The following is a 25,249-nucleotide window of genomic DNA, read 5'->3' on the forward strand; positions in this document are numbered from 1 at the left end:
GTTCAAGTTAGCAATAGACTTAATTGTTTTGGGTCCCTGGAGCAGTCCAGTTGAGAGCTAGGACTTTTCAGGCCTACTGCCTGGGGTGCCCTCTTCAGTCAGGTCTCTACTCAAGCAGATAGGAGAGTTGTATTCAATTACATTTTACGGCAGCCTGGCTAAGGCAATATCGAAATCTTGGCAGGCCAAAGGGCTCTTCAAGTGTTTGTTCTATACTGAGCCCGCCGTGGATCACAGTGACCATTTCAGGACGGTGTGCTGGACTGTATTTATAACCTCAAAATAACAGGTTAAACATGCCAGTAGTCCAAATACCAATGAAATCCTGCAAACAAATAGTTATACAGATACCCTGTAATACTATTTAAACAGCATGCTATTAATTCTATTAAACCTATGAAATTAAAATTAGAAGTTAAACTCGCAAGAAAAGAATGGCCATCTAATTTCCCTTTCCTATTGCCTGAAATTTTGACACTTGTCTTTAAAAAAAAATGAAATAAAATTGAGCAGCTATCAAGTTAACTAATAAAAGCATGTCAATTACTGATCACTTTATGTTGTATAAGCACCTCATTAAGTGCCTGATTAAAAGTATACCACTGTAGGCTGAAATAGAGCAACACAGTCTAGCTTGAATATGTTTACATGCAAATGAAAAGTTTCTAAATTAAATACAAGGCATGATGGTAAACAGAGGGAAAATAAACTGAAGTTCATCTACCCAGTCCCCCGCAGTTCAGGCCCCCATTGGATCTGCCTGCTAATGCACCTGTCTGCTCAGCCCTTACAGCTCTCAGCTCTCCAGCCTCTGCTCCTACTAGGGTTCTTTACCCCACCATCCCAGACTGGGAGGAGGGCTGCAGACGGGAGCAGCTCTAGGGTTCTTCCTCCCCTGCCCCCACTTCGTCTTTCCCAGCCCAGGTGTTACAGGGGGGAAAGAGCAGAGGAACCATCCCTGCTCTCAAAAAGGGAAGGGTGAAGAAGGAGAGGAGCCATGCCAAGTGCAAGGCTCTTTCTGTTCACCACTCCCTTTCTGGGAGCACAAACTGCTCCTCCCCCTTCCCATGAGAACTGGCTAGGATCCTGAGGGGAGGAGGAGAAAGCGCTGCTGCTTCCCAGGAGGCATGAAGGAATAGCTGACACTTAGCAGTGGGTGGGCTGGAAGTGGCTCTTGGCCACCAATTGAAGAACAATGAGAGAGGTGCTTACTGGATTCCAGCCAGGCTCAGTTTGTCTTTCTCATTGGGGCCCTTCTGCACTGACTCCCTGCCCAGCTGCTGCTCCCCCATAGGTCCCACAGAGACCTGCACCCAGTTGTGATGTCTGGCAGTCACAGCGTTGGGGATTTCTCTTTCCATCCATCTTCTCTGCAGCTCCTATCTCATCATGCAGCTGCTGCTTCCAAACAGAACCTGACCACTTCTGGGGTTCCCTGCCTGATCAGGGGAAGGGGATGTGTCACGGGGAGGGGTTATAGTCCCCTGCTTAACAGATCCTTCACAGAAGCAACAAGAACTTTTTTGTTGTGTTTGTTATTAACATCGCAAAAGAGGACAGGGAGAATGAAAATGTGGAGTTATATAAAATATCAAGGTAATTTTCCCCAATCAATAACAAGTCAGCATGCTAAGGTTCCAATTTTATGTCTTTAGAACTCTGCAAGCACATTTTCTGCTTTTGCAAATGCACTATTAGCCAGCAGGTTCCCCAGTGGTACTAGAAGCTACAATCAGTTAACATTATTTCCCTGTGCTACTTGGACAGCAGCAAGCTGACTGAATCAACCACATCGATTGGAAGGCTGCTTCATCAAATAAACCCTCCAAAATGATGCTGAAAAAGGCCCTCTTGCTCCTTTGTAAAAGTTTGTAAGAGAAACAGATCAGAATCAGGGTGACCGTCCATTCTGGTTTGTGCAGGTAGTTCTATTTGTTTAGTGGGTTAGATTAAAACAAACCTCCTGCTCCAAACATGCAATACAGCTCAGGTACAGCAGGAGCTTAGAAATAGAGAGAAGAAATTAAAAAAAAGAAAAGAAATGATGATCTGAATAAGCAAGTGGGTGTTACAATGCAATGTTTGCACTGGAAGGTCTAATTTCCAGCTCAAATAAACATGACTGTGCTAGCTTTGATCAGGCTAATGCACTAAGAATAGAAGTATAGCTTCCACAGAGGGAGGGGCCAGCTTATTTTATTATTATCTTAAATCACTGACTATTTTAGGTGAAATAAGATGGAAAATTAGACCACTGGCCTTTTGGCATTTAATACTACTGTTCTCTTCTGTAAAGCACTCATATACTGTGGTGATGGGCACCATAAGAACCTAAACAGATGTAGCTAGAGTTTGATATAGGTGGTTTTATCACTCGAATGAACTTCCCCCCAATTGTTTGGAAAATGTTGTTCTCTCAGGCCTCAGTTCAGGAAAGAACTTAAGCACATCCTTAAGTCCATTGCTATTCAGGACAGCACTGAAGCATGAGTTTAAATCCTAACTTAGCATCTGTTTCAATGGGATTTAAGCATACACCTAACATTAAGCATGTACTTAAGTGCTGTCCTGAATAGGGATGTGCTTCTGAATCAGGACTCAATTTTGTAATACAGAAACATATAAAAGAAAATACATTTTGTAGGTTTTTATTCTTTTTTGTGTTCAGATACCTCAAATGTTGCTAAATAGGATCTGAAAAGCACTGAGTCCTGAATGGGGATAGATCACTCTCTTTGAAAACTAAACAAAAGCATCTTGTTTGTCCGATGAAAATGAAATGCTTTAATATCAGTGGTATGAGATGCCCCTTTCCCAACCACTTTCATTTCTGCAGCCTTGCAAGTATGCATTATGGGTAAAGCCCTCTTGCATCTCCTGTTGTCCATTGTTAAAGGCTTTCATCACATAATGACATAGACATTCGTATCTGCAAGAAGGCAGAATGGTAACTATAATTTTGGCCAACATTTTCAAAAATATGGAAATCAGTAGGCCTTGTGATCTTAGGTCACACAAGTAGTTTTGAAAATCCCATCTGTATGAACTTTGGAGCCTGAGTTTAGGCTCCTGTATTTAAAAATGTAGGCCTTTTTTTTCTGTGTACTTTATTGTTACATTTCTGAGTCTCCTGGGGCAGCAGCCATTTTGTGAAGAGCCACACACTCTGTACTTTCATTTCACTTTTGTTCTTTTTTGTTTTGTTGTTTTCTCTTAATGTTAAAAAGAATCAGCCTAGAAGTTTCTCTGGGTGTATGGAAAAACATAACGGGCATAAAGAGAATGGTAGGGAAGAGATGGATCAGACACACTCCTAATGGGGGCAACAAAGTAATAAGAGACACAGGGCATGAAGAAACTATATGCCAGATTTTTGTAAATTTACATCTTCGAGTTGAAAAGGGAATATCCGTTAACAGGGAAAACGCTGAAAACTAGCCAGTCCCCAGGTGACATCCATGTGGGGATTAACTACTTCCCCAGAGGCTGAACTCACCAAGAATGAGAAGAGTTGGTCAACTATTTATATTTAACTAAATCCTTCAGTCCTTATTTTTAGGCAAAGCTTCCACTACTTCAGTATAAGATTAGCCTGTCTATGGACGGAGTAAAAGCTGCAGCATTTGGCCCTTCGTATATTGAATTAATTTTAGATGTTCTTTGCTTACTTCTTTTTTTTTTCAGTACCTGCTAATCCCCAGTGACAATGACCTGCTATTTTGAGCACAGAGGTAATACATTATTGATCAGCCTAACATAGACTGCACTTAGTGTGGTTGCACTTTACTTACATATGGTATCCAGAAATAATAGCTTAGCATTTCAGAATCTTTTGGGGATAAATGGGTTTTCTGTGTACTGCACAATGTTTCTTTCGAGTTTTTTTAAAAGAAAAAAAATATTTTAATGAGATAGTAGATATTCTTTCAATTTAGTTACTTTTACATTACAATAATTTGTCATTAGTCTTTTTCTCTGTGGATGTTTTGTTTGAATAGCATAATAGTTTAGCTGGCATTCTGTTGTTCCATGAAAATAAATATGAACTGGAAAGAGACTGCATTAGAAGAAAATGTTTTATAAATCAGCTGACAAAAGACAGAATACATGCAATGCTTCATTGAGAGGGGCAACAAGAAGCCAGTCAAACTAGGTGCTGTGGAGATAAAGTCTGTGCAACAATTTAAATATCTCTGTTTAGTTTTGAGCCATGATGGGAATATGGATGCAGATTAAATCTCAGGAAAAACTTCCCAACTGTAAGAACAGTAGGAAAATGGAATAGACTGCCTACAGAGGTTGTGGAAGCTCCTGCACTGGAGGTTGTCAAAAGGAGGCTGGATGGCCATCCATCCTGGATAGTTTAGACACAACAAATCTGCATCTTGGCAGGGGGTTAGACTAGATGACCCTTGTGGGGTCCCTTCTTACCCTATGATTCTATGTTAGGAGCCTCATGAAGCATGAATAATTTAGATGGGTGAAGCTGACAGGAATTCTCTTCTATAAGAATATGTCAAGTAAACTAAATAGCAAAGTATATAAGATCATGATTCATAGGCAATCCCTTGAGGTTGAGGATGACTTTTTCACAGGTTTTATTTTTCATGGGTCCTTTGGTGACTGAGGAGTCTAATTTTTGAGCCACAGGCTCATTGGCAGACATTTCGGGTGGGTTGGGCTGCGATTGCTGCGTGACAGTTGTCTTTCCTTTCTTTTCTGGCGGTTTTCTGTGACCAGGGCAAGGCGAGTTTCCTTTCATGAGTTGGGTGTACAGCAGTTGTTTTGGTAAGAGTATATCAGGCATGAGCACACAGTGCCTGCTCCACCTCAGCTGGTGCTGGATAATCAGAGCCTCAAAGCTGAAGATGTCCGCCTCTGTGAGGATACTGACATTAGTGTGACAATCCTCCCACTTTATATTGAGGAAAGTGCTGGTGATGGCGTTCCAGGTTTCTCTGGTGTTTTCTGTAGGTCACCCAAGTCTCACAGCCATAGAGGAGAGTTGGGATTGCCACCACTGTATAAATTAAAAGTCTAGGATGTGTTTTGATGTTGTGATTGTTGAACAGCTGGCGAAACAGTGTGCCAAAGGCAAGGCTGGAACAGCGGATTCTGTGCTGAATCTCGACATCTATGTCTGCCCTCTGTGAGAGATGGCTGCCAAGACAGGCAAAGTATTCTACATTTTCCAGTTATTCTTTGTCAATGTGAATCTTCCTTGCTGGGTCTGATGATTGACCAGGGACTGGCTGGTGGAGGTTTTGCTGATGTTCAGAGTTAGCCCTAGGTTTTTGTAAGCTTCAGAGAAGGAATTAAGAGCTCCTTTGAGTGTGCAACTATAGCACAATCATCTGTGTACTGGAGTTCAGTTACTGTTGCTGATATTACTTAGTTCTGGCATGGAGACAAGAAAGGTTGAAGAGGTTGCCCTCAGTCCGATATTGGATGCCAATGCCCCGTGGTAGACAGTCTTGGGTTAGTGTTTTCATAGCTTCTAAAAAATGGAGAAAAGGGTGGGTGCCAGTACATAGCCTTGTTTTATGCCAGTTTGGATGACAAATGGCTCAGAGGTAGTGTCACTGCACAGGATGGAGGCAGTCATCTGGTCATGGAGGAGTCTTACAATGATGATAACTTTGCTTGGTCAGCCAAACTTTGACATGATTTTCCACAGAGCCTCGTGATTGACAGAGTCAGAGGCTTTGGACAGACGGATAAAGGCCATATACAGCTCCTGGTGTTCTTGACATTTTTCCTGGATCTGTCTGGCTGTGACAATCATGTCGGTGGTGCCTTGTGATGGTCTAAAGCCACACTGGGACTCTAGAAGTACTTCCTCTGCAAGACAGAGCAGACGATACAGTAAGATTCTAGCAAGAATCTTCCGAGTGATGGAGAGGAGGACAATGCCTCGATAGTTGCTACAGTTAGCCCTGTTTCCCTTTTAGAAAATGGTGATGATGTTAGCATTACATAAATCAGCAGGGATTTCTTCGGTGCGCCAGATTTTGAGGAGCAGCAAATGAAGCTTGTTAGTCCGTGTTTCTCTCCCCACTTTCAGTACTTCAGCTGGCATGCAATCAAGACCTGGTGCTTTATAGTTCTTCATTTGTTTAACTGCTTTGCAGACCTCCTAAGATGTGGGTGGGTTGGCAAGAGTTTCCCAAATTGGGTGATGAGGAATGAAGTCAATGGTGTCGTCAGTCTCAGTCAATTCTCAACTGAAAAGCTTTTGGTAGTGTTCCTTCCAGTGCTCTTTGATGGATTCGTTATCTTTAAGAAAGGTACTACATCTTCGGATCTCAGAGGTATGAGGCCACATGAGCTTGGTTCATACAGGGTCTTTGTTTCAAAAAGAAAAAAAAAAAGCTCCACATATCATAGATACTAAGGTCAGAACAGACCATTATGATCATCTAGTCTGACCTCCTGAACAATGCAGGCCACAGAATCTCACCCACCCACTCCTGCAATAAACTTCTCACCTATGTCTGAGCTATTGAAGTCCTCAAATCATGGTTTAAAGACTTCAAGGTGCAGAGAATCCTCCAGCAAGTGATCCGTGCCCCATGCTACAGAGGAAGGCGAAAAAACCCCAGGACCTCTTTCAATCTGCCCTGGAGGAAAATTCCTTCCCGACCCCAAATATGGCGATCAGCAGAACCCTGAGCTTATGGGCAAGATTTACCAGACAGATACCCAGGAAAGAATTCTCTGTAGTAACTCAGATCCCACCCCATCTAACATCTCATCACAGGCCATTGGGCCTATTTACCACAAATAGTTAAAGATCGATTAATTGCCAAAATCATGTTATCCCATCGTACTATCTCCTCCATAAATTTATCGAGTTTAATCTTGAAACCAGATAGGTCTTTTGCCCCCACTGCTTCCCTTGGAAGGCTATTCCAAAACTTCACTCCTCTGATGGTTAGAAACCTTCATCTAATTTCAAGTCTAAACTTCCCGATGACCAGTTTATATCCATTAGTTTTTGTGGCCACATTGGTACTGAGCTTAAATAATTCCTCTCCCTCTCCGGTATTTATCCCTCTGATATATTTATAGAGAGCAATCATATCTCCCCTCAGCCTTCCTTTGGTTAGGCTAAACAAGCCAAGGTCCTTGAGTCTCCTTTCATAAGACAGGTTTTCCATTCCTCGGATCATCCTAGTAGCTCTTCTCTGTACCTGTTCCAGTTTGAATTCATCCTTCTTAAACATGGGAGACCAGAACTGCACACAGTATTCCAGGTGAGGTCTCACCAGTGCCTTGTATAACAGTACTAACACCTCCTTATCTCTACTGGAAATACCTTGCCTGATGCATGCTAAGACTTCATTAGCGTTTTTTACGGCCATATCACATTGGCAGCTCATAGTCATCCTGTGGTCAACCAATACTCCAAGGTCCTTCTCCTTCTTCGTTACTTCTAATTGATGCGTCCCCAGCTTATAACTAAAATTCTTGGTATTAATCCCTAAATGCATGACCTTACACTTCTCACTACTACATTTCATCCTATTACTATAACTCCAGTTTACAAGGTCATCCAGATCCTCCTGTATGATATCCCGGTCCTTCTCTAAATTGGCAATACCTCCCAGCTTTGTATCATCCGCAAACTTCATTAGCGCACTCCCACTTTTTGTGCCAAGGTCAGTAATAAAAAGATTAAATAAGATTGGTCCCAAAACTGATCCCTGAGGAACTCTACTCATAACCTCCCTCCAGCCTGACAGTTCACCTTTCAGTATGACCCGCTGTAGTCTCCCTTTTAACCAATTCCTTATCCACCTTTCAATTTTCATATTGATCCCCATCTTTTCCAATTTAACTAATAATTGAATGTAAGCGAATGTTTGGATTTCTTTTGCTTTGTCCTGCCACCATTTGTTTTTGATTTCTTGGATCCTCCTTTGGACTTCAGCTTTGAGCTGATGGAAAGAACTCTGGTTCTGACTAGATAGTGGTTGGTTTTGCCAGTCACAGAAGGCTTTTCTTTTCTGGTCCAAAAGGGATGTAATCTTAGTGTTGTTGTCCATTCCTGATGGCGGTGGGTAGGAAGGCTGATGAATTCCTCACAAGCCTCCTGGATGGTCTGTTTCAGGGCTTCCCAGTCTTCTTCGACACTTGTTGTCATTTCCAGATGTTCATATGGTCACTTTTTCACTGAGGAGTGTTTGGAAGTTCTCTTGGTGCACTGAGGTTTGAAGTCTTTGGATGTTGTATTGCTGTCTGTGATATGGATTGCTTTCTATGTTTCGGTGCAATCCTGATGGACATGACTGACCTCACCAGGTGGTGGTCCATCCAGCAGTCATTGGCTCCTCTCATGACACAAGTGATTTGGACATCTCTTAGATCCTGTGTTCTTACAATGACATAGTCTAGGAGCTGCCACTGTTTCAAGCAGTGTTGTTGCCAAGTTGTTTTGTACTTGTTTCTTTGTCTGAAGATTGTGTTTGTGATCAAAAGGTCGTGCTCTGCACATTTGCTGAGTAGAAGGATGCCATTGGAACTGGTCTTGCTCACTCCTTCCCAATGGTGCTACTCCATACATTAACGTAAGAGTTGGCCAAGATTCTAAAGTCCCCTAAGAAGATTATCTTATCTGTTTTTGGAAGGCATGACAAAATTTTGTCAAGGTCAGTGTAGAAGGATTCTTTCTGTTCTTCTTCAGCGTCAAGTGTTGGTGCATATGCAAATTGGATGCGGAGGGTCATAAGGTGCTCCTTAATGCTGATGGGGAGCTCAGTCAGGCGATTGACTAGAAGGTTCTTGATTGCAAAGCCAGCACTGTGTATTCACCTGTTGCTTGCTGTTTTTCATTTCCAGAAGAAAGTGTAACCGCTGCCCTCTTCCCTCAAGTGGCCTTCATCTGCATGTCTTGTTTCGCTGAGAGCAGAGATGTTAATGTTGTACCTCGAGAGTTCTTGGGCAATAATTGATGTTCTGTGTTTGGGTCTTTCACTTTTTGATTCATCTAGTAGGGTACAGACATTCCCTGTTGCAAGAAACATTTTTGGTTTTCGACCGCATTGGGAGTGATCCCTCTGGAAATGATTATCCAGTCAGGTATGGTGGGATAGCCTATTTTTGGCACACCTTTTCTAGCCCCTTCCCTGTATGGGGTGAGCAGAGGGGTTCCTAAAAAGTCCTGCTCAGTCATGATTAGGGCGGCCATAACATGGATTCGAATGCTAGTCATTGGGAGGGGGGGAGGAATAGCTCAGTGGTTTGAGCATTGACCTGCTAAACCCAGGGTTGTGAGTTCAATCCTTGAGGGGGCCATTTAGGGAGCTGGGGCAAAAATTGGGGCTTGATGCTGCTTTGAGCAGGGGGTTGGACTAGATGACCTCCTGAGGTCCCTTCCAACCCTGATATTCTATGATTCATTTAGGAAGAGAGAACAACTAATTCACACTGCTGAAATGAGAATGCTCCAGTGGATACTGAGTAAAAGGGAGCTCACAGGCTATGTAATGAAATGGTCTGAATGATGGTGTGGGTAGTCCCCATCACAAAAAGCTGAGGGAGTGTTGACTGAGATGGCCAGGTCATATGAGACAATGAGATATGGGATATGTTGGCCAGAGAGTACAAGATCTAGTAGTCCTGGGATGAAGACCATGAGGAAGACCTTGAAAAATGTGGTTCAAGATAGTGAAGGAAGACATGAAGAAGGCTGATGTCAACTTATTCTTCATCTCCAAGTGTTCTTGTCAAGTGCATCTTCCAAGTTGATGGGACAAGGTGTAGGTTATGAAGAATAAGGAGAAATACGACCGGTTATCTCTTAAAGGAAATGTGATTTATGCACTTTATTGACACCTAAGATTGACCAAGAAAGTTTCTAAGGCTTGCCTGGAAGCAAGATTCCCATGATGCTCTGCAATTAAGATAAGGATGACTTTAAACAGTGGAATGTTACCACACAGTAACCCATAGCATATTTTGCAAAACTGTTTGTTATAGAGATTTTGGCAATCTTACCTGCAAAGTGTGAAAACTGCTGTTGCAAACATATTAACAATATTAAGTGCAAAATGTGTTACTTCTTATCACCTTGGATTATTTCCTATGTGCAAAAAGGGAGGAAACAGAAAAGGGCTAGAACAACAAAGGGTATAAACACCTTAGAACATCAGGAGGAAGTAAGGCTATCTACAAACTGGCTTCAGATGCTCAGAAAATTGTAGGGCAGGTCTTCCACAGCTGCAGGAAATTGCATGCCTCTCTGTGCCTGAGCTGTTTTTACTAACTGTTAATCAATAAATCCAGCCAAGCTGACTTACCTGAAGTTTGTTGTTGGTATTAGAGAGAACTCCTCTTGCTAGACACGTAATCACAGTAAACTCTTATCTGTCAATTACTTATCTATTAATTGGTTATTGATTATTGGGAAATTATTACATATCAGTTATTACTTATGAGCAACTTCAAACTGATACACTATAATTTTAATCATCTTGGGATCAAAACAATAGTCCATCTATCATTTTCCATGTTTTTATTATTTTATTGATGATGGACACTTTTATAAGGATGTATCTTAATAGGGTCTGCTGGTCCCAGTAGTATGTTTACTCTGCGTTTCTGGCATTGAGATAGAGCTCTGATGCCACAAACTTTCATGTTTTCAGAATATTTTATGGCTTCTGGGTAACCTTTGCATAACAATGTTTTGTTTGTTTGTTTCTCTCTCATTGGTACTAATAGGTACCTGCCCAGAAATGCACTTATCATGAAACATTCTAGGTTTTACTGTTCAAAGGAGAGACCTTGGGCATCTAGGGTAAAATGATCAGAAAGTGCCTAAATTGACTTTCAGTGGGACTTTGGCTCCTATGTCACTCAGGTGCTTTTGAAAATGTTACCCTTAGGCCAAAATTTTTAAAAGTGGACTCTGATTTTGTGTGGCTCAGTTTGAGTGCCCAACTGGAGACACTTTATGCCTTATTTTCAAAGGTACTGAGTGAGTGCAGATCTTGCTGACATCAGTTGGTATTTTAGGTACTTCTCCTGAGCCTGATTTTCAGAGGTAGTGTCAAATTAGGTAATCAAAATCAAAGGTCACTTTTGAAAACATTGGCCTTAACCTCTCTGTTCCTCCATTATTCCATCTGTTTAAGGGGGGTAATAATATTTACCCACCTTTACAAAATACAATGAGATCCAAAGTTGAAAAGGTGCTGTAAAACTGCAAAGTATCATTATGTTAATTTGTATTTACTACTTGCATCCTTTCCCAGTAATTTCACACTGTATGAATTCCTTATCCAAAATTTAGCAGATAAGTTATCATATGAATATTATTGTAATACAACGAAATAATATTTGGGAACTAGTAACTCCATTGTGCTAGGTGCTGAATTACCACAGAACAAAAAGATGGTCCCTGGCTCCAAGAGCTTACAATCTAAAGTGTAAGAAACAAGGTAGCAGACGGATACAGACAGATGGGGGAGCATGGGGAGAAAATGAGACAATTGTGGTCAGCATGGTGGTAGGCTGTGGTCTCAGGCAGATGGTGTGCTAACCATTGTCAAGATTTTTGTAGGTCTCACAACTCATGAGAGTTTTAAATAATGATCTGAAGGAGGATAATGAGGTAACTTTGTGGATGTTTACATGGAGCAACTCCCAAGCTAGAGGGGCAAGTGTGGGAGAAAGTATGAAGGTGACTGTTTTAAAATTTAATAAGTGGATGATGAAAGTTTGGTATCACTGACCAGTCAGAGGCAAGAGTCAACTTCTTGATCACGTATGAGAGATGATAGATAGCAAGGGAAAGGCAATAAAGGGTTGAAAGTGAAGCAATTTATGTTTGATGTGATAGAGACAGGGGAGCTAGTGGAGGGATGCAAAGACATGGTCAAAGTGACCAGCTAGGAGAATTATCTTTGGGACAGCATTTTGAATGGATATTAGTGGAGTACAATTGCATTTGTGAAGGCCAGAGAAGAGGGTGTTGTGGTAGTTGAGATGCAATATGAGGAGTGACTGGACACCAGTTTTAGGTGTGTGAATAGATAGGAAAGGCTGTATCTTTGAGATGTTATGCCGTGACATATGAGATATCCTCAGTTCTTTGGAAAGATTCAGAGAAATTCAAAAGCCAATAATTTTTCAAGAAATAGAAGGAAACAACTCAAATGAAATAAAGAAACAATCAATGCTAATAATTTTGGTCAAGAAAAAAACCCTGAGACACAGTTACTTTTTAATTATGTGTTACAGTCCTTATTCATGCATGTAATCCCATTACTGGGTCTACTTGCTTAGGTGAGGATTTGCAGGATCTGGCCTACATACTTTAAAACTTAAAAGCTCTATGGCTCAGATCTTACAATCCTGATTGAGGAAGTTCAAAGAGAGTTTAGCCTGACTAAGCGCTGAAGAGGGACTGCAAGATCTGGCTTCAAATGAACATTAAGGGGTCAGACTTAGAGCTGGGTGAAACTCCTCTAGTGAACAAATTTGCCAAAATATGCATTTTCAGGGCACCAAACCTCTCTTCACCTGTTCTGAGTCAAATTTGGTGAATAGTCTTGGCTGAAAAAAAATTGTTGGTTTTCTTTTTTTTTTTTCCTCAAAAATATTGAAATGTTTTGTTTCAGCATTTTTGAAACAATCCATTTTGAAATAACATTTTCAAAACGTTTTGTTCAAACCGAGCTATTTGGGACTGGGAGGGACTATTTCATTCAGAATAACAAAAACAAACAACCAAACGAAAATCAGGTCTGATTCAAAATGAAATGAGCCAACATGTTTTGTTTTGTTTTGTTTTTTTAATCTTTTGGTTTGACCACCAGGCTGAAAAATCAATTATTGCCTCAGCTCTAGTTAAAATGTAGCTCGCCCTTATGCCGGTGCACAGAGGTGAGGGTACAAGAAGCACTCAAGGGCCAAGCACATTGCAATTCCTGCTAAGCCCCACCTATTTGACACAAATGTGCAAATTACTCAGAAAGAAGTTGGCAAGGAGCAGGGCACTGGGAATGGGAGAAGTGCCATAGCTGGCTGGAGGCATTCAAAAGGACAGTGCAGAACTGCACCTTAATTTTACAAGTGAACTCTAAGCTGATATCTGAGCAAATACTGCATTCACTTTGTAAGTTATTATAAAATTTTCTGATTGTTCACCTGCTCTGTTAGGATGAAATGTTCATTGATTTCTGAGCAGTAGTTGTAATGCAGAAAATAAATAACAGCCATTTTTACCAGCTCCACATCATGGTTGAAAGGCAAACCTCTGCCAGGTTTCTCATTCAGACTGTGCTAATGGCACCTCTGTTGATTATAAAGCAATGCAGTTTTGTGGCCAATCTGTCCTGGAGTGTTTTTTTTTCCTGCTCTGTAATGTTGCTGAGCAATATTTAAAAACAACAGGTTTAAAACTCATGGGAACAACAAGGCTAGAAAATGATCTCCATGTGTACGCATTAAGTTCCAAATACTGTATACAGAATTCTTTCTGAAGACCTCACAGAAGCTTTTGTTGTTTTCACAGTTGCTATTTCTCATGCACGCCGATCAATTAGCTTTGTCCTGTGGGAACTGGAAGAAGGCTCTAATGCACAGTATCCACACTGATACCCAGTAGGCAGCTTCACAAATATCCTAAAGACTTCCAAATATTCTGAAATAATGTTTGCTTTGTTTACAAGTTTTTTTTCTATGCGCACAATGGATATTTACAATATAAAAAGGAAATTTGCACATTAAATTATATATATTAAATAAAAAAGCATACTATAAAAATCCTTTCTTTGTTCCTGATTGTCCTCTTCTGCAGCAAAATCAGCAAGAGGTGAAAACTACAGGGTTTTCCTCAAAATTCTTCCCAGTCATTCTACCTGGCAGTGAAGTGGTTCACAAGGTCCTGCCACAAACCTCATGGATCCTGGGGGATCAATGGGAGGTCAGGTGTATCCATAAGCTCTTTGGGGCAGGGATACCATCTCTTTGTTCCCCATTGTGCACCTGGCACAATGGGGTCCTGGTCCATGACTAGGAGCTCCTATTCACTCAAGGGATACAAATAATTAATACTAATAGACACAAACTATTTGGATGACTAAATGTACCCTCTCTACACGCATGCACATCATACATCATTTGAAAGCCTAGTATGTCTTCTTTAAGATGAGGTATGACACTGAGCTGTCAAGTTGTGCCATTACCATAGCAATGGTAAGAGTTTTGTCTGCATGAAATGCTGTCTATAGAGCTGTTGGAGGAAAAGATCCGAGGATTGGAGATGCAGGTGGAAAGTCTGGTTGAGTTTAGAAGGGGGTTTGAGCAGATTATGGAGCAAAGACATGAGGCAGCTGAAGGGAAAAGCTCAGACTTGCAGATAGAAGCAGGACTGAAGAATTCTGAGGGGGACTGCTGGGTGAGGAAAGTGGACAGTGGAAGCATGTGACAAAGAGAACAAGGCAGAAGAAAAGACGGGCTAGTGAGGGAGAAACAGAGCTTAAGAATAGGTTTGCAGAGTTGGAAAATGAAGAAGGGGCTCAGCAGGTGGTCACTGAAGGTGTAAGGGTGAGGAAGAAGAGAAGAGCAGCTAGTCCTATAGGAAAAGGGGAAGAGTCGATGGAGACTACACCAAATATGAGTCCCAGGAGGATACAGGATGGGTTGAAGAGGATTACAAGGGAGAATAGGAATAGAAAGAACTTGCAGCCAGAGGGACCAGGAGATAGACTGGAGAATAGCACAGTCACCAGGAAAAGGCAGGTCTACGTGATTGGGTACTTTTTACCGAGAAGAATAGACAGGCCTGAAACCAGAGCTGATCCAGAGAATAGAAGGGTGTACTGTCTTCCAGGTGCTAAGATATGGGATGTAGACCTGAGGTTGAAAAGGATCCTAAAGGGAGTGGGAAAGAATCCCCTAATTATCCTTCATGTGGGAACAAATGATACCGGTAGATTCTCGCTGGAACATATCAAGGGAGACTATGCTAGGCTGGGGAAGACGCTTAAGGAAATCGAGGCTCAGGTGATCTTTAGTTTCAGAGTAACAGCCGTGTTAGTCTGTATTCGCAAAAAGAAAAGGAGTACTTGTGGCTCCTTAGAGACTAACCAATTTATTTGAGCATAAGCTTTCATGAGCTACAAGCTCACTTCATCGGATGCAGGTGCATCTGATGCATCCGATGAAGTGAGCTGTAGCTCACGAAAGCTTATGCTCAAATAAATTGGTTAGTCTCTAAGGTGCCACAAGTACTCATTTTCTTTTTGTGATCTTTAGTGGGATTCTGCCTGTTCCTAGAGAAGGGCAACAAAGGTGTGACACGATTATGACTATCAATAGATGGCTTAGGCAGTGGTGCTATAAGGAGGGCTTTGGGATGTATGGCCAGTGGGGGGAGGCCATTCATGGACAGAGGACAGTTCTCTCGGGATGGAGTTCATCTGAGTAGTGAAGGAAATAGACTTCTAGGATGGAGGATGGCACAACTGATTAAGAGAGCTTTAAACTAGAATTTGGGGGAGATGGTTGAGAGAAGTCCAGGTAATCTCCACGCCTGATTTTAGCATTGAGAGGGAAGAAAACAAAGTAAGAAAGAATACAGCCGTGGGTAGGAGAATGGACATAAGGAGGAAGGGCAGTGTGGATACCAATCTAATAGGTCATACTGGCTATAGAATGACCGTGCCTAATCGGGTACAGAATGTGAGCGAGGCCAAACAGCAAAAATTAAGATGTTTGTACACTAATGCGAGGAGCCTAGGTAACAAAATGGAGGAACTAGAGCTACTGGTGCAGGAAGTGAAACCAGATATTACAGGGATAACAGAGACATAGTGGTATAGTAGTCATGACTGGACTACAGGTATTGAAGGGTATGTGCTGTTTAGGAAAGACAGAAATAAAGGTAAAGGTGGTTGAGTAGCATTATATATCAGTGATGAGGTAGAATGTAAAGAAATAAGAAGTGATGGAATGGATAAGACAGTCCGTCTGGGCAAAAATCACATTGGGGAAGAAAACTATTAGAGCCTCCCCTGTGATAGTGCTTGGGGTGTGCTATAGACCGCCGGGATCTAATTTGGATACGGACAGAGCCCTCTTTAATGTTTTTAATGAAGTAAATTCTAATGGAATCTGCATGATCATGGGAGACTTTAACTTCCCAGATATAGACTGGAGGAGGAATGCTAGTAATAAAAATAGGGCTCAGATTTTTCTAGATGCGATAGCTGATGGATTCCTTCATCAAGTAGCTGCTTAACCAACTAGAGGGGATGTCATTTTAGATTTGGTTTTGGTGAGTAGTGAGGACCTCATAGAAGAAATGGTTGTAGGGGACAATCTTGATTCAAGTGATCATGAGCTAATTCAGTTTAAACTGAATGGAAGGACAAACAAAAATAAATCTGCAACTAGGGTTTTTGATTTCAAAAGAGCTGACTTTCAAAAATTAAGGAAATTAGTTAGGGAAGTGGAGTGGACTGAAGAAGTTATGGATCTAAAGGCAGAGGAGGCCTGGGATTACTTTAAGTCAAAGCTGCAGAAGCTATCGGAAGCCTGCATCCCAAGAAAAGGGAAAAAATTCATAGGCAGGAGTTATAGACCAAGCTGGATGAGCAAGCATCTCGGAGAGGTGATTAAGAAAAAGCAGAAAGCATACAGGGAGTGGAAGGTGGGAGAGATCAGCAATGAAAGCTACCCTATTAAGGTCAGAACATGTAGGGATAAAATGAGACAGGCTAAAAGTCAAGTAGAGTGGGACCTTGCAGAGGGAATTAAAAGCAATAGTAAAAGGTTCTATAGCCATATAAATAAGAAAACAAAGAAAAAAGAAGTGGGACCGCTAAACACTGAGGATGGAGTGGAGGTTAAGGATAATCTAGGCAAGGCCCAATATCTAAACAAATACTTTGCCTCAGTCTTTAATAAGACTAAAGAGGATTTTAGGGATAATGGTAGCATGACAAATGGGAATGAGGATATGGAGGCAGATATTACCATATCTGAGGTAGAAGCGAAACTCGAACAGCTTAATGGGACTAAATCGGGGGGCCCAGATAATCTTCATCCAAGAATATTAAAGGAATTGGCACATGAAATTGCAAGCCCATTAGCAAGAATTTTTAATGAATCTGTAAACTCAGGGGTTGTACTGTATGATTGCAGAATTGCTAACGTAGTTCCTATTTTTAAGAAAGTTAAAAAGAAGCGATCCGGGTAACTACAGGCCTGTTGGTTTGACATCTGTAGTATGCAAGGGCTTGGAAAAAAATTTGAAGGAAAAAGTAGTTAAGGACACTGAGATCAATGGTAATTGGGACAAAATACAACATGGTTTTACAAAAGGTGCCAAACCAACCTGATCTCCTTCTTTGAGAAAGTAACAGATTTTTTAGAAAAAGGTAACACAGGGGATCTAATTTACCTTGATTTCAGTAAGGCATTTGATATGGTTCCACAGGGGAATTATTAGTTAAATTGGAAAAGGTGGGGATCAATATGAAAATTGAGAGGTGGATAAGGAACTGGTTAAAGGGGAGACTACAGCGGGTCATACTGAAGGGTGAACTGTCAGGCTGGAGGGAGGTCACCAGTGGAGTTCCTCAGGGATTGGTTTGGGAACAATCTTATTTAATCTTTTTATTACTGACCTTGGCACAAAAAGTGGGAGTGCGCTAATAAAGTCTGCGGATGATACAAAGCTGTGAGGTATTGCCAATTTAGAGAGAGGCAATATCATACAGGAAGATCTGGATGACCTTGTAAACTGGAGTTATAGTAATAGGATGAAATGTAATAGTGAGAAGTGTAAGGTCATGCATTTAGGGATTAATACCAAGAATTTTAGTTATAAGCTGGGGACGCATCAATTAGAAGTAACGAAGGAGGAGAAGGACCTTGGAGTATTGGTTGATCGCAGGATGACTATGAGCTGCCAATGTGATATGGCCGTAAAAAACGCTAATGCAGTCTTAGCATGCATCAGGCAAGGTATTTCCAGTAGAGATAAGGAGGTGTTAGTACTGTTATACAAGGCACTGGTGAGACCTCACCTGGAATACTGTGTGCAGTTCTGGTCTCCCATGTTTAAGAAGGATGAATTCAAACTGGAACAGGTACAGAGAAGAGCTACTAGGATGATCCGAGGAATGGAAAACCTGTCTTATGAAAGGAGACTCAAGGACCTTGGCTTGTTTAGCCTAACCAAAGGAAGGCTGAGGGGAGATATGATTGCTCTCTATAAATATATCAGAGGGATAAATACCGGAGAGGGAGAGGAATTATTTAAGCTCAGTACCAATGTGGCCACAAAAACTAATGGATATAAACTGGTCATCGGGAAGTTTAGACTTGAAACTAGATGAAGGTTTCTAACCATCAGAGGAGTGAAGTTTTGGAATAGCCTTCCAAGGGAAGCAGTGGGGGCAAAAGACCTATCTGGTTTCAAGATTAAACTCGATAAATTTATGGAGGAGATAGTACGATGGGATAACATGATTTTGGCAATTAATCGATCTTTAACTATTTGTGGTAAATAGGCCCAATGGCCTGTGATGGGATGTTAGATGGGGTGGGATCTGAGTTACTACAGAGAATTCTTTCCTGGGTATCTGTCTGGTAAATCTTGCCCATAAGCTCAGGGTTCAGCTGATCGCCATATTTGGGGTCGGGAAGGAATTTTCCTCCAGGGCAGATTGGAAGAGGCCCTGGGGTTTTTTGCCTTCCTCTGTAGCATGGGTTACGGGTCACTTGCTGGAGGATTCTCTGCACCTTGAAGTCTTTAAACCATGATTTGAGGACTTCAATAGCTCAGACATAGGTGAGAGGTTTTTTGCAGGAGTGGGTGGGTGAGATTCTGTGGTCTGCATTGCGCAGGAGGTCAGACTAGATGATCATAATGATCCCTTCTGACCTTAATATCTATGAATCTATGAATGGGGATAAAATATGACAACACCAACATGTGAAAATGATCACTTTTGAATACTTGCATTTGCTCCTGTTACTTTAATGACTCCATGTATTATTTCAAGACACAAAATTGGATTTCTCTGTGACATCAAAGTATTGAAACAACAATCTAAAGCATAAAACAAAATCGACTAATTTGTATAAGTATCACCGAAATGTAATAGCACTTTTAACATTTTTAGTCAACGTCATTATTGTCATGTTTGTTCATCATTATGATCTCTATTGAGAGTGCAAGGGTTATCACAGTCTTCATTGCCTTGGCATGTGTACAGTTCTGTGCAGGGAAGATTGCTCTGACTACAGATCCAGTTGATTCTGCACTGACCCTTACTGGTACAGGCACAGATAAGAACTTGTAGAAGTTCAGGTGCCATTGGGCCCTTGAAGGATACAGGAAGTAGTTTATCATCCACATGTTTCTATCCATGTGGCAATGAGGGTCCAATATCTGGTTTACCCATGTGCAAAGACATCCAAATCTTTGTTTCTCAAGATGCTCTTTTGACATGCTGTTCAAAACTGTCATCACATGGTGGGAGTTTGGCCAATGACTTTTCCTTGTTGACGGCTAGATTGAGGCACAAGCAATTCAGGGATCTGTGAGTCTCCTTTTCTTTCTCGCTTTGGTCACACAGCACTGCTACCAGCATCCTTGCAGCAGAAATTATGCTTGTCCGTCACTCTTCCCACCAATTTGGCAAGATTTCTGAAGCAGTAAACTCCTGTTGATTTGACAACTTTAAACACAGATTTTTCCCAATATCAAATAGGGAGGACACAGAGTCACATCCTGTTATTGCACAAATAGCAGGAAGTATGCTGCAGAAGTCAGGAGTGTGTGTGTGTCACAATTTGGATGCACAGGTATGAGGCAACACTTGTCAGTTGTGCTGGTAATGGGTCAATGCTTCAATCTACATCGTATCTATGTGCTGCATTTTTGGAAAGTAGTGAACAGCAAGGACCAAAACATCTGTATCAGGTGACCTAGTTACTATGGTTTCTTTGACACCAAGAGACCCAAAAGCCGTATTGGCACATACAGCATGCAGAAGCATTCATGTGTCTGCTTCCTACTAAGTACTGTACAAGTCTTGGACTTCTTCAACACCTCTGCTGGTGATGAACTTTGCTACTTCACCATTGGAAAAGCCTCCAGCAAGGAGGAGTGTTTTTGCTGAACGTGCTCCTATGCTCTCAGGTGCATTTTGAACCATATGTACATACAGGAATTTTACAAGTAACTGCTTGTTGGATGTCACATTCAGAAATTTTTTTCCATGGAGGTGCAGGGCATCCACCAATTGCCTGGTATTTCTTACATCCAACCGTAGATCCTTTCTGGCGCTGTCTTTCTGCAGTTTTCACAGAGTTACTGTTGTCATGTCTTCCAAAGACTTCGCTTACAGAATTAGCTTTGTCAAATCCTTTTAGGATGTACCTCAAATACTCACACCTAATTTATCAAATGTGAAATTTGTCTCCAGCCATTATTTGTATGATAGCCAGGGTATCTCTGGTGTACACTGTCTTTGTTGCATGCCCTTGGTTCATGGATTCAAATTAAAACCTTCTACTAGGCAGCCTAGATGCTACATTGTATGTACAAAAGCTTACAAATGGAGAAGCATTACAACAGGAATTCACGTACATTTAACTACTCACTATGCCGTACAAATTGTGGCCATGCAATCAATTGCTACTGGTGCACAACTGTGAGTAGGAGACTGTTCTGGTCAACAAATTTCAATTGAAAATATAGAAAACTGTAATAATCACTTGTGAGATCCTTTGACAATTATGAATATGAGATGTGAAAACATTGCATGTTAGTATTTTTCAAAATGTTGATATTCACCGTTTTTGCCACATGCTAAACAGCCTCAACATTTCTAAAAAAGAATTACTTGCCCATTCAAAACAAATAACACTCTTTTCATACATTGTCAGGTAGGTAGGTGTGACCAATAAACATGACATTAAGGTACTGAAATTAACTTAAACAGTAAAAACTGTCATCATAGTCCTGTTCAGTTATTCTGGAACTGTGCTAAAAATGACACTTTCTCATTTTGGGTACCTTTATTCCACCTCACCTATGGATTTATGACACCACTCAACAGCTCCACATCATGCCTCGTCTAAATGTACAGAAAATAAGCTTTCAAATGATATACGATGTGGTGTGTAAGGTAAGTTGGTGGGACAGCATCTCCCACCAACATAGCAGGGTGTAGACACTGCGTTAGGTCGATGCAAGCTACATCGCTCAGAGGGGTGATTCTTTCCCACCCTTGAGTGATGTAACTTACATAGACTTAAGTGGCAGTGTAGACCAGACCTAAGGACCCAGTTCAGGAAGGTACCTAAGCAGGTATATAACTCTGAGCACATGAGTAGTCCATTGAGGACAATGGAACTATTCACTCACTAAAAGTTCAGCACATCCTCAAATTCTTTCCTGAATCAGGGGCTACGCACCCAATAAATCTACTGTGATTTTATAACACAAAAGCATCGCAAAAACACTTCCCTATTCATCACATCTGCAGCTTCCAATGAAAAAAGGCCGTGATGTGAAAGTCACATGCTGCAGAGCTGTCTATAATAGCTACCAAGTGCGGGAGGGGGAGAGAACAGTCACATTCTTATTTCAAGAAAAGAAATTAATCAGTAGCTGTATGAAAAGAATCAAAGAGTCTGCCCAGCATCTGTTGTATGAAAAGCTGTTCAGGAAACATACTGCAGCAAGGTCTTCTTCATAATCAACATTTTTTGGCACTTAGCCTTCAGAGGCATATTCAGACAGTCACCTGAAATGATTTATATGGTATAAATGTCAATAGTTAGCAGTGGTGGGTCTTGGATATTGAGCTATACATTAGCTGTAGGCATAAACAAAAATGTACAGTTAAGTTACGTTTTTTGGGATAAAATAATTGTCTCCTGCGTGGTTCTGAAGTGAAATCAAAGAAGTAGAGTGGTTCTGGTGTCTGGATTCTTATGAGGAATATGAAACTTGGATATGAAGTCGATATCTAGCCAAAGCATGCACTGAGAACATTATTTCTGGTTTCAGTGTGTAAAGGTTTCAGAGATATTTCAGAGAGATTTTAAATAGGTCATACTGCAGGAACCAGTAATATCTCTGAACTGGAGTGACTGTTTCAAGTGCACCGATTGTGTAGACAGTTTTATATACCAAAAATACCTGTGTTAAAAGAAAGCTATTTTGGTTGCAGCGATCATTATTTAAATTTCAAACGATGGAGGTGTGAGAGATGTTCAGAAAAAGGCACAAGAAATTTTTTATAATAGAAACTGTTAGGCAACCAAAATATGAGTCACTGCCCTCTCCCCCTACAATAAATCTAAAATACAGCTTTTAAAACTATAAACCCAAATCCTGCCAGTCTTTCTGTAGTGACGGAGGGCCTAACATTCTGTAAAATGGATGCCAAGTGGAGAAACCGCACAGGGGGGCTCTGCTACTGAGCACCATAGCAATTCTCTCCCAACTGAAGTTGGGGAGAACATGGCCAATGACTCTGGGAGCTACACAGATTTACTTGCAACAAATCCTATGTAGGAATTATAGTAGTAACCACTGGCTGATTGGGTAGGACTCCATGGATGAAATCCTGGCTCTGCTGAAGTTAATGGCAAAATGCTCATTGACTTCAGTGGGGCCAGGATGTTACCCTATGTGTTGTGTTAGGGGAAAGTATGTCTTGCTCCATCACAGCCTCCCCTTTCATGTCACCTGCATAGAGCCCTTTCAGTGGGGCTTTGTGGCATGGACCGTCATTTTGCTCTTGGTTTTTATAGCTTAATATACAACAAAGGTGCAAGTTTATGAAAGGTCTGAAGGTTTAGGAGGGGGAGGGTATTAAGTTTAAAAAATAAACTCATCCCTTTAGAAACTTTTTAAAAGATCCCTGCATAATGAGGAAAAGCATGATAACTATGTAATGTGAATAAAGAGAGAGAAAAAGAAATTTCCCCGCACCAATCAGATTTTTGTAATGGACGTAGCTATCACTTAAGCCAGTATGAAAGCAGATTTGTAAAAACTCCTCCGCTTTCTGTAGTTAAAAATTAGTCTCTCTCCCCTAAACGTTTCTGACCTCCCCCAGTCGCCATAGGTATCTTCCCTCGATAGTTTCCCTTGATAACTCATGCAGTCACCCTTAATTCTAGCTACTCACACAGTTGAGTCAAAGCCAGATGGTCTGAACTGATGACCATAGTATAAACACTGAATAGCCACGCCCCACTTACACTTCCTGAAATCTGCAAAAAGAAAAGGAGTACTTGTGGCACCTTAGAGACTAACCAATTTATTTGAGCATAAGCTTTCGTGAGCTACAGCTCACTTCATTGGATGCATGCAGTGGAAAATACAGTGGGGAGATTTTATATACACAGAGAACATGAAACAATGTGTGTTACCATACACACTGTAACAAGAGTGAACAGGTAAGATGAGCTATTACCAGCAGGAGAGCGGGGAGGAAAAACCTTTTGTAGTGATAATCAAGGTTGGCCATTTTCAGCAGTTGACAAGAACATGTGAGGAATAGTAGGGGGGGGAAATAAACATGGGGAAATCTGAAATTATAATGGCTAAAAACAAGTCTTGCAGCACAACACATATAATATAATCCCTCTGATATTGAACTCAGGGTTTGAAATTATACTGAAGATACTCTCCTTCAAAAAGTGGTCTATGTGAAAAGAGAGGTTGAATACCTTGCCTCACGGAATCCAGTTCCAGACAAATTCCTGGCAAGGCATGAAAGAGCGATAATTAGAGCAAGGCATATAATTTAGAGTGAATAATTTATCTGATGAATATTGCTTCTTTTGCTTTGGACATTGCCCACAAAGCATTTATTAGTAACTGGGTAGTTTTTGTACATCACTCTTGCTCCATAGATTGTACACAAGTAGCTTGTTTTGAGCATTTGCTATTCAAAATCATAGTTGTTTGATAGGACACAAGTCACATGTTATGTTTCTGCTCCCTGATTGGCAGAGCATGACTCTTAAAATCAGGTTTCTAGAGCAAGATTACAAGATCAACATTGCTTCTCTTGAAAATTCTGTAATATTCATTCTAAAACTCACAGCTGATTTGCAGATATGTTTCCAGAAAGCAACGCACAAAGGGCATGAAAAAGACATAATGAATTTGTGTAAAACATCAAATAAATATTCACAAAACATATTTTGCAGTTTTTGTCTCTTTCCACAGAGGTTAACTGTTCCCTAAGGAATTCATATGCAAAGAATTGGAGGTGTGGGCAGGTCATTAGAAATACTGCAAAGCCATGACGGTCAACTTCAGTGCACTCAAAGAGCCGAGAGGACCATTTGTATACAATATGAAAGACCTTTATACAGTAACCTGTGTGGAATTCTATTTCCCTGCCTCACGGATGTGAGGTCTGAGATCCGGAATCTGAACCTGGCTTTCCAGGGGTTTGAATTGTCTCACACCTGATGCTTAGATTACTAAAGCTGTCAATTGTTTGTAAACGCTGACCAGCTCTGACCAGCTGATCTGGTTCATATTGAAAGGAGACTATTTCCAGAGCACCTAATCTACTGCAAATGGTGTAGCTCAGTAATGGATGGAGATGGTTGGCATGTTTAGTTTTGTGGAGTATAATTCTTTTGCCCATTAATAAAACTCTGACTATTCCCCCCGCCCCACTTTCCAATTTTGGTGAATTTATAGTACGGTTAGATTACCTAAAATAAGTGGGTTACAGGTTATATCCATGTTTGGTATAAGATTTATTCATTCAATTACATTTGCTCAAAAGGGTTTTATCATTGTGCAATCCAATAGCATATACATTAGTGCGGCTAGTCCTTAGTCTGAGCTTTAACAGACTTTAGGACCTTTGATTCCTGCAGCTGTCACTCAGTTGGGATGCCAATAAATTCTGAAGGCTATTTTTTCTTAGAAGTAACTGTAATTTATAATCAATAGAGGATTCCCTTGTATGTGTTGCCGCAATTACCTAACCATCACTAATGTGACTCTCAGCCCTCTCCCCGCCCAGTGACTATGATAGGTGGCACTGCCTCAATGCATGCAAATCTAACAATACAAACTACTGATTGTGGGCATGGGGAAGAACAGCTGCGAGCAGGGGATGTGCGGCTGAATTCAGACCTGGTGTGAGCATGTGCAATGATGGAGTTGTGCCCACCTAGCAAAGCCTACATTTGTCCGAAAGTGTCTAGATTTAAGAGAGAAAAATGATTTTCC

General features: G+C 41.1%; 1 protein-coding gene across 5 annotated transcripts in view; it reads left to right on the forward strand.

Annotated features, from left to right (window-relative positions):
* The window catches only part of MOCOS (molybdenum cofactor sulfurase), a 432,667-nt gene that overhangs the window by 106,639 nt on the left and 300,779 nt on the right, over positions 1–25,249 (forward strand). The window contains exon 2 of one of the 5 annotated variants that reach the window (XM_077810913.1): positions 3,685–3,731. The exons of the other annotated variants lie outside the window; for them this stretch is intronic. The gene's annotated coding sequence lies outside the window, so the exon portion shown is untranslated. The remainder of the gene's footprint in view (positions 1–3,684; positions 3,732–25,249) is intronic. 5 annotated transcript variants of the gene reach the window in all.

This window comes from Eretmochelys imbricata, chromosome 2 (assembly GCF_965152235.1).
Source record: "Eretmochelys imbricata isolate rEreImb1 chromosome 2, rEreImb1.hap1, whole genome shotgun sequence".
In the NCBI taxonomy this organism is placed as follows: domain Eukaryota; kingdom Metazoa; phylum Chordata; order Testudines; family Cheloniidae; genus Eretmochelys; species Eretmochelys imbricata.